Below are 10,722 nucleotides of genomic sequence, written 5' to 3' on the forward strand. Positions count from 1 at the left end.
ACTCTGTTTTGCAGGCTGGGGCCTTATAAATTTTGATTTCAAGGGCCAGGTCAATTTTTATTCACTGCACAGGTGCACCGGATGGGGAAGGTGGTTTAGTGCAGGTCAGACTTCTCCCTCTGTAATTAGGTCCTTGTTGTCTTTTTCCAGATTGTGTGGAAGGTCACCTTAGGTACTAAGATGGCGTCAGGAACAAGTTCTAGCTAGTTTCTTTTGTCACCTAGCTCAAGGAAATCTCTGCAAAGAAAACAACTTCAGGAAATAAGGCAGAGACAGAATATGAACTATCTTGTGAGCCCTGTCTTAGTGGGACAGAGTAAAACTGCCTCACAGGGTTTCCAAGGCTGTAAATCTCTGTGGAAGAAGACTGCCGCACCTTTCTTCCACAGAGCAGCTGGTGGATTCAAACTGCCAAACTTTTGGTTAGCAGCTGAGCACTTTAAGCACTGTGCCACCAGGGAGCGTCACCAATGTTCATCGCAGCATTATTCGCAATAGCCAAAAGGTAGAAACAACCCAAGCATTCGTCGATGGGTGAATGAAATAAACAAAAGTGGTATATACGTACAAGGGAATATCATTCAGCCACACAGAGAAATGAGTTTCTGAATAATGCTATGAATGAATTTTGAAAACATGATGAGTGCAATACATCAGACACAAAGGAACAAGTATTGTCTGATCCACTTATGTGAAATATGACAAATGTTTTGTCATATATATTTTCCCACAAAAAAATTTTTCAAAAGTAAAAAATAAAACGGAACATACAAAAAAAGAAAAGGAGGTTAGGAGGAGAGACTGTGTATGAATTGAATCTTGACCTCCAAAAATGTGTGTTGAAAATCCTAACACACTCCTGGATGTAATCCTATTTGGGAACAGAGTGTTCTTTGTTGTGTTGATAAGGCCATTATCAGTAAATATGGCGTGTTTTAAAGCAATCACTTTTGAGATATGAAAGGAACAGGGTAGGCCCCAAAGCAAGGAAACACAGATGGGGGAAGATAGATGTCATGCCAGGTGAAGATTACCAAGGAACTGAGACACAGGAGCTGAAAAGAGCCAAGGACCTTCTCCCTTACCCTGAACCCACAGAGATCCAGTGCTCTGAATTTGGACTTCCAGCATCCTAAGCTGTGAGAAAATAAATTTCTGCTGTTATAAATCACCAACTTGTGGTATTTCTGTTACAGCAGCACTGAGAAACTAAGACAGAATGATTGGGGTATTTCTCCCACCTCAGTGTCATTCTGGAGATACAGTAGCCCTCCAGGACTATAGCTCCTAAGGGGAGCCCCTGGGAGCTTCAGTTGTCACCAGGCTCTAATAAAACATTTTCCTCCCCTTGTCCCTTCAGACTGAGAGGTGATAATGGCTTGTTAGTCCCTAGGTGCCTCAACACTCCATACCAAAACCTCTTGCGGTAGAGCCAATTCCAACTCTTAGTGACCCTACAGGACGGAATAGAACTGCCCCATAGAGTTTCCAAGGCTGTAATCTTTACGGGGGCAAGACAGATGCATGTGAGGATCCCAAGGAATGCCTGGGGCTACCAACAGAAAAAGGGTCCACAGGACAGAGAACTTGATTTAGACTTTTAGCCTTCAGAACAGTGGAAACATAAATTTCTGTTCTTGTGATAGTTGTGCTACAGCAGCACTGGGTAACTAAGACACTAGGTAATGTGGTCTCGTCCAGGGCATTTGATACCGCATTATTTTCGGTTGTTGTTGTTGTTAGGTGCCATCGAGTGGATTCTGACTCATAGCGACCCTATGCACAGCAGAACGAAACACTACCCGGTCCTGCGCCATCCTTACAATCGTTGCTATGCTTGAGCTCATTATTGCAGCCACTGTGTCAATCCACCTCGTTGAGGTTCTTCCTCTTTTCCGCTGACTCTGTACTCTGCCAAGCATGATGTCCTTCTCCAGGGACTGATCCCTCCTGACAACATGTCCAAAGTATGTAAGATGCACTCTCGCCATCCTTGCTTCTAAGGAGCATTCTGGCTGCACTTCTCCAAGACAGATTTTTCGCTCTTTTGGCGGTCCATGGTACATTCAATATTCTTCACCAACACCACAATTGAAAGGCTTCAACTCTTCTTCAGTCTTCCTTATTCATTGCGCAGCTTTCACATGCATATGATGTGGTTGAAAATACCATGGTTTGGGTCAGGCACATCTTAGTCTTCAAGGTGACATCTTTGCTCTTCAACACTTTGAAAAGGTCCTTTGCGGCAGATTTACCCAATGCAATGCATCTTTTGATTTCTTGACTGCTGCTTCCATGGCTGTTGATTGTAGGTCCAAGTAAAACAAAATCCTTGACAACTTCAATCTTTTCTCCATTTATCATGATGCTGCTCATTGGCCCAGTTGTGAGGATTTTTGTTTTCTTTATGTTGAGGTGTCATCCATACTGAAGGCTGTGGTCTTTGATCTTCATTAGTAAGTGCTTTAAGTCCTCTTCACTTTCAGCAAGCAAGGTTGTGTCATCTGCATAAGGCAGGTTGTTAACGAGTCTTCCTCCAATCCTGATGCCCTGTTCTTCTTCATGTAGTCCAGCTTCTCGGATTATTTGTTCAGCATATGGATTAAATAGGTATGGTGAAAGAATACAACCCTGACACACACCTTTCCCGACTTTAAACCAATCAGTATCCCCTTGTTCTGTCCGAACTACTGCCTCTTGATCTATGTAAAGGTTCCTCAAGAGCACAATTAAGTGTTCTGGAATTCCCATTCTTCGCAGTGTTATCCACAGTTTGTTATGATCCACACAGTCAAATGCCGTTGCATAGTCAATAAAACACAAGTAAACATCCTTCTGGTATTCTCTGTTTTCAGCCAGAATCCATCTGACATCAGCAATGATATCCCTGGTTCCACGTTCTCTTCTGAATCCAGCCTGAATTTCTGGCAGTTCCCTGTCGAGACACAGCTGCAGCCTTTTTTGAATGATCTTCAGCAGAATTTTGCTTGCATGTGATATTAATGATATTGTTCTCTAATTTCCACATTCGGTTGGATCACCTTTCTTGGGAATGGGCATAAATATGCATCTCTTTCAGTCAGTTGGTCAGGAAGCTGTTTCCCATATTCCTTGGCATAGATGAGTGAGCACCTCCAGCGCTGCATCTGTTTGTTGAAACATCTCAGTTGATATTCCATCAATTCCTGGAGCCTTGTTTTTGGCCAATGCCTTCAGAGCAGCTTGGACTTCTTCCTTTAGTGCCATCAGTTCCTGATCATATGCCACCTCTTGAAATGGTTGAATATTGACTAATTCTTTTTGGTATAATGACTCTGTGTATTCCTTCCATCTTCTTTTGATGCTTCCTGCATCGTTTAATATTTTCCCCATGGAATCCTTCACTGTTGCAACTCGAGGTTTGAATTTTTTCTTCAGTTCTTTCAGCTTGAGAAATGCCGAGCATGTTCTTCCCTTTTGGTTTTCCATCTCCAGCTCTTTGCACATGTCATTACAATACTTTACCTTGTCTTCTCAAGAGGCCCTTTGAAATCTTCTGTTCAGTGCTTTTACTTCATCAATTCTTCTTTTTGTTTTAGCTGCTCGACGCTCAAGAGCAAGTTTCAGAGTCTCCTCTGACATCCATCTTGGTCTTTTCTTTCTTTCCTGTCTTTTCGGTGACCTCTTGCTTTCTTCAGGGATGATGTCCTTGATGTCATTCCACAACTCATCTGGTCTTCGGTCACTAGTGTTCAATGCATCAAATCTATTCTCGAAATGGTCTATGAATTCAGGTGGGATATAGTCAAGGTCATATTTTGGCTCTCATGGACTTGCTCTGATTTTCTTCAGTTTCAGCTTGAACTTGCATATGAGCAATTGATGGTCTGTTCCACAGTCGGCCCCTGGCCTTGTTCTGACTGATGATATTGAGCTTTTCCATCGTCTCTTTCCACGGATGTAGTCAATTTGATTTCTGTGTGTTCCATCTGGCGAGGTCCATGTGTATAGTCACCATTTATGTTGGTGAAAGAAGGTATTTGCAATGAAGAAGTCGTTGGTCTTGCAAAATTCTATCATTTGATCTCCAGCATTGTTTCTATCACTATGGCCATATTTTCCAACTCCTGGTCCTTCTTCTTTGTTCCCAACTTTTGCATTCCAATCGCCAGTAATTATCAATGCATCTTGATTGCATGTTCGATCAATTTCAGACTGCAGTAGCTGATAAAAACCTTCTATTTCTTCATCTTTGGCCCTAGTGGTTGGTGTGTAAATTTGAATAATAGTCGTATTAACTGGTCTTCCTTGTTGGCGTATGGATATTATCCCATCACTGACAGCATTGTACTTCAGGATAGATCTTGAAACATTCTTCTTGATGATGAATGCGACACCATTCCTCTTTGAGTTGTCATTCCCAGCATAGTAGACTATATGATTGTCTGATTCAAAATGGCCAATACCAGTCCATTTCAGCTCACTAATGCCTAGGATATCGATGTTTATGTGTTCCATTTCATTTTTGACAATTTCCAATTTTCCTAGATACATACTTCGTACATTCCAGGTTCCGATTATTAATGGATGTTTGCAGCTGTTTCTTCTCATTTTGAGTCGTGCCACATCAGGAAATGAAAGTCCCAAAAGCTTTACTCCATCCACTTCATTAAGGTCGACTCTACTTTGAGGAGGGAACTCTTCTCCAGTCTTCTTTCGAGTGCCTTCCAACCTGAGGGGCTCATCTTCCAGCACTGTAACCGACAATGTTCCGCTGCTATTCATAAGGTTTTCACTGGCTAATGCTTTTCAGAAGTAGACTGCTGGGTCCCTCTTCCTAGTCTGTCTTAGTCTGGAGGCTCAGCTGAAATGTGTCCTCCATGGGTGACCCTGCTGGTATCTGAATATCGGTGGCATAGCTTCCAGCATGACGGCAACACACAACCCCCCACAGTCCGACAAACTAGAAATTGGAGGTAGCCGTGGAGGTTGGGAAGACACTCAAATCTGCTAGTTAAAGGAAGGTAAAACTGGTAATCCAGAGGCTGTTAAGTCAATTCCAAGTCATGGCCACCCCATGTGTGTCGTCTGTCAGAGTAGAATTGTGCTTCACAAGGTTTTCAAGGCTGGTTTTTTGGAAGTAGATCACCAGGCCTTTGTTCGAAGACATCTCTGGGCAAACTTGAACCTCTAACTTTTTGGTTGAAGATTAACATTTGCACCACCCAAAGACTCCACAATTTACATAATACTGTAGAAATACTTTCTCAAATGAATTTGTCCTCTGTAATCTGTTTCTTTCCCTTAAAACATTCCTACCTTTAAGGCTGGGAGCCACCAATCATCTGTCAGTTTTTCTTACTGTGGTGACTTGCTACTGTGATACTGGGAACTATGCCACCAGTGTTCTAATACCAGCAGGGTCATCCATGGTAGACAGGTTTCAGCAGAGCTTTCAGACTAACACAGACTAGAAAGAAGGGCCTGGCAACCTACTTCTCAAAAATAAACGGCCAGTGAAAAGCTTATGAATAACAGAGGAACATTGTCTGATATAGTGCCGGAAAATAAGCACCTCAGATTGGAAGGTACACAAAATATGACTGGGAAAGAGCTGCCTCCTGAAAGTAGAGTCAACCTTAATGACGTGGATGGAGCCAAGCTTTTGGGACCTTCATTTGCTGAGGTGGCACAAGCCAAAATGAGAAGAAACAGTTGCAAATATCCATTAATAACTGGAAAATGGAATGTATGAAGTATGATTCTAGGAAAATTGGAAGTCATGAAAAATAAAATGGAATGCATAAAGATCAATACCTTAGGCATTAGTGAGCTGAAATGAACTGGCATTGGCCATTTTCAGTTAGACAATCATATGGTCTACTATGCTGGAAATGACAAATTGAAAAGGAACAGCGTTCCATTCATGATCAAAAAGAACATTTCAAGATCTATCCTGAAGTACAACGCTGTTAAGGATAGCATAATACTCATATGCCTACAAGGAAGACCAGTTAATACAACTATTATTCAAATTTACGCACCAACCACTAATGTCAAAGATAAAGAAATTGAAGGTTTTTTTAAAAAATAATTTTTATTGTGCTTTAAGTGGAAGTTTATAAATCAAGTCAGTCTCTCACACAAAAACCCATATACACCTTGCTACACACTCCCAATTACTCTCCCCCTAATGAGACAGCCTGCTATCTCCCTCCACTCTCTTTTTGTGTCCATTTCGCCAGCTTCTAACCCCCTCTACCCTCTCATCTCCCCTCCAGACAGGAGATGCCAACATAGAAGTGTCAGCCTGATCCAAGAAACTCACTCCTCACCAGCATCCCTCTCCAACCCATTGTCCAGTCCACTCCATGTCTGAGGAGTTGGCTTCGGGAATAATTCCTGTCCTGGGCCAACAGCAGGTCTGGGGGCCATGACCACCGGGGTCCTTCTAGTCTCAGTCAGACCATTAAGTCTGGTCTTATGAGAATTTGGGGTCTGCATCCCACTGCTCTCCTACTCCCTCAGGGGTTCTTTGTTGTGTTCCCTGTCAGGGCAGTCATCGGTTGTCGCCAGGCACCATCTAGTTCTTCTGGTCTCAGGATGATGTAGTCTCTGGTTTGTGTGGCCCTTTCTGTCTCTTGGGCTTGTAATTGCCTTGTGTCCTTGGTGTTCTTCATTCTCCTTTGATCCAGGTGGGTTGAGACCGATTGATGCATCCTAGATGGCTGCTTGCTAGCGTTTAAGACCCCAGATGCCACTCTTCAAAGTGGGATGCAGAATGTTTTCTTAAGAGATTTTATTATGCCAATTGACTTAGATGTCCCCTGAAACCATGGTCCCCAGACCCCTGCCCTGCTACGCTAGCCTTCGAAGCATCTAGTTTATTCAGGAAACTTCTTTGCTTTTGGTTTAGTCCAGTTGTGCTGACCTCCCCTATATTGTGTGTTGCCTTTCCCTTCACCTAAAGTAGTTATTTTTTATCTAATTAGTGAATGTCCCTCTCCCACTCTCCCTCCCTCCCCTGTCTCGTAACCACGGAAGAATGTTTTCTTCTCAGTTTAAACTATTTCTCAAGTTCTTATAATAGTGGTCTTATACAATATTTTTCCTTTTGCCTCTGACTAATTTCACTTAGCATAATGCCTTCCAGGTTCCTCCATGTTATGAAACGTTTCACAGATTCCCCACTGTTCTTTATTAATGCATACTATTCCATTGTGTGAATATACCATAATTTATTTATCCATTCATCCATTGATGGGCACCTTGTTTGCTTCCAGCTTTTTGCTATTGTAAAGAGTGCTGCAATAAACATGGGTGTGCATATATCTGTTCGTGTAAAGGCTCTTATTTCTCTAGGTTATATTCCAAGGAGTGGGATTGCTGGATCGTATGGTAGTTCTATTTCTAGCTTTTTAAGGAAGCGCCAAATCGATTTCCAAAGTGGCTGTACCATTTTACATTCCCACCAGCAGTGTATAAGTATTCCAATCTCTCCACAGCCTCTCCAACATTTATTATTTTGTGTTTTTTTGGATTAATGGCAGCCTCGTTGGAGTGAGATGAAATCTCATTGTAGTTTTGATCTGCATTTCTCTAATGGCTAATGATCGTGAACATTTCCTCATATATCTGTTAGCTACCTGAATGTCTTCTTTAGTGAAGTGTCTGTTCATATCTTTTGCCCATTTTTTAATTGGGTTATTTGTCTTTTTGCAGTTGAGTTTTTGCAGTACCATGTAGATTTTAGAGATCAGGTGCTGATCAGAAATGTCATAGCTAAAAACTTTTTCCCAGTCTGCAGGTTGTCTTTTTACTGTTTTGGTGAAGTCTTTGGATGAGCATAGGTGTTTGATTTTTAGGAGCTCCCAGTTATCTAGTTTTTCTTCTACATTCTTAGTAATGTTTTGTATACTGTTTATGCCATGTATTAGGGTTCCTAACATTGTCCCTATTTTTTCTTCCATGATCTTTATCGTTTTAGATTTTATATTTAGGTCTTTGATCCATTTTGAGTTAGTTTTTGTGCATGGAGTGAGATATGGGTCTTGTTTCATTTTTTTGCAGATGGATATCCAGTTATTCCAGCACCATTTGTTAAAAAGACTTTCTTTTCCCCATTTAACTGTTTTGGGGGCTTTGTCAAATAACAACTGCTCATATGTGGATGGATTTATGTCTGGATTCTCAATTCTGTTCCACTGGTCCGTGTATCTGTTGTTGTACCAGTACCAGACTGTTTTGACGACTGTGGGGGCATAATAGGTTCTAAAATCAGGTAAAGTAAGGCCTCCCACTTTGTTCTTCTTTTTCAGTAATGCCTTATTTATCCAGGGCCTCGTTCCCTTCCATAGGAAGTTGGTGATTTGTTTCTCCACCTCATTAAAGAATGTCCTTGGGATTTGGATTGGAATTGCATTAAATGTATAGATCGCTTTTAGTAGAATAGACATTTTTATAATGTTAAGTCTTCCTATCCATGAGCAAGGCATGTTCTTCCACTTATGTAAGTCTCTTTTGGTTTCTTGCATAAGTGTACTGTAGTTTTCTTTGTATAAGTCTTTACATCTCTGGTAAGATTTATTCCTAAGTATTCTACCTTCTTGGGGGCTACTATAAATGGCATTGATTTGGTGATTTCCTCTTCGAAGTTCTTTTTGTTGGTGTAGAGGAATTCAACTGATTTTTGTATGTTTATCTTGTATCCCGATACTCTGCTGAACTCTTCTATTAGTTTCAGTAGTTTTCTGGAGGATTCCTTAGGGTTTTTTGTATAAGATTGTGTCATCTGCAAATAGAGATACTTTGACTTCTTCCTTGCCAATCTGGATGCCCTTTAATTCTTTATCTAGCCTAATTGCTCTGGCTGGGACCTCCAACACAATGTTGAATAAGAGTGGTGATAAAGGGCATCCTTGTCTGGTTCCCTATCTCAATGGGAACGTTTTCAGGCTCTCTCCATTTAGGGTGCTGTTGGCTGTTGGCTTTGTATAAATGCCCTTTATTATGTTGAGAAATTTTCCTTCTATTCCTACTTTGCTGAGAGGTTTTATCATGAATGAGTGTTGAACCTTGTCAAACGTCTTTTCTGCATCAATTGATAAAATCATGTGATTCCTGTCTTTTGTTTTATTTATGTGGTGGATTACATTAATTGTTTTTCTAATGTTGAACCATCCCTGCATACCTGGTATGAATCCCACTTGGTCATGTTGAATGATTTTTTTGATATGTTGTTGAACTCTATTGGCTAGAATTTTGTTGAGGATTTTTACATCTACATTCATGAGGGATATAGGTCTATAATTTTCTTTTCTTGTGGTGTCTTTACCTGGTTTTGGTATCAGGGATATGGTGGCTTCAGAGAATGAGTTTGGTAGTATTCCATCCTTTTCTATGCTCTGAAATACCTTTAGTAGTAGTGGTGTTAACTCTTCTCTGAAAGTTTGGTAGAACTCTGCAGTGAAGCCTTCCAGACCAGGGCTTTTTTTTGTTGGAAGTTTTTTGATTACCTTTTCAATCTCTTCTTTTGCTGTGGGTCTATTTAGTTGTTCTATCTCTGTGTTAGTTTAGGTAGGTAATGTGTTTCTAGGAATTCATCCGTTTCTTCTAGGTTTTCAAATTTGTTTGAGTATAGTTTTTCACAGTGACCTGATGTGATTCTTTTAATTTGGGTTGGGTCTGTTGTAATATTGCCCCTTTCATTTCTTTTTCAGGTTATTTGCTTCCTCTCCTGTTTTTCTTTTGTCAGTTTGGCTAGAGGTTTATCAATTTTGTTGATTTTTTCAAAAAACACCTTTTGGGAGAGATTGGAACTCTTATACACTGCTGGTGGAAATGTAAAATGGTACAACCACTTTGGAAATCTATCTGGCATTTTCTTAAAAAGTTAGAAGTAGAACTACCATACAACCCAGAAGTCCCACTCCTCGGAATATGCCCTAGAGAAATAAGAGCCTTTACACAAACAGATATATGCACACCCATGTTTATTGCAGCTCTGTTTACAATAGCAAAAAGCTGGAAGCACCCAAGGTGTACATCAACAGATGAATGGTTAAATCAATTGCGGTATATTCACACAATGGAATACTATGCATCGATAAAGAACAGTGACAAATCTATGAAACATTTCATAACATGGAGGAACCTGGAAGGCATTATGCTGAGTGAAATTAGTCAGATGCAAAAGGACAAATATTGTATAAGACCACTATTATAAGAACTTGAGAAATAGTATAAACTGAGAAGAACACATACTTTTGTGGTTACAAGGGGCGGGGAGGGAGGGAGGGTGGGAGAGGGTTATTTACTGATTAGTTAGTAGATAAGAACTACTTTAGGTGAAGGGAAGGACAATACTCAATACATGGAAAGTCAGCTCAACTGGACTGGACCAAAAGCAAAGAAGTTTTCTGGATAAACTGAATGCTTCGAAGGTCAGTGGAGCAACGGCGGGGGGTTGGGGACTATGGCTTAAGGGGACTTCTAAGTCAATTTGCAAAATAATTCTATTGTGAAAACATTCTGCATCCCACTTTGAAATGTGGCGTCGGGGGTTTTAAATGCTAGCAAGCGGCCATCTAAGATGCATCAATCGGTCTCAACCCACCTGGATCAAAGGAGAATGAAGAACACCAAGGTCACACGATAACTATGAGCCCAAGAGACAGAAAGGGCCACATAAACCAGAGACTTACATCATCCTGAGACCTGAAGAACTAGATAGTGCCCGGCCAC

The sequence above is a fragment of the Loxodonta africana genome, chromosome 1 (genome assembly GCF_030014295.1).
Source record: "Loxodonta africana isolate mLoxAfr1 chromosome 1, mLoxAfr1.hap2, whole genome shotgun sequence".
Lineage (NCBI taxonomy): Eukaryota > Metazoa > Chordata > Mammalia > Proboscidea > Elephantidae > Loxodonta > Loxodonta africana.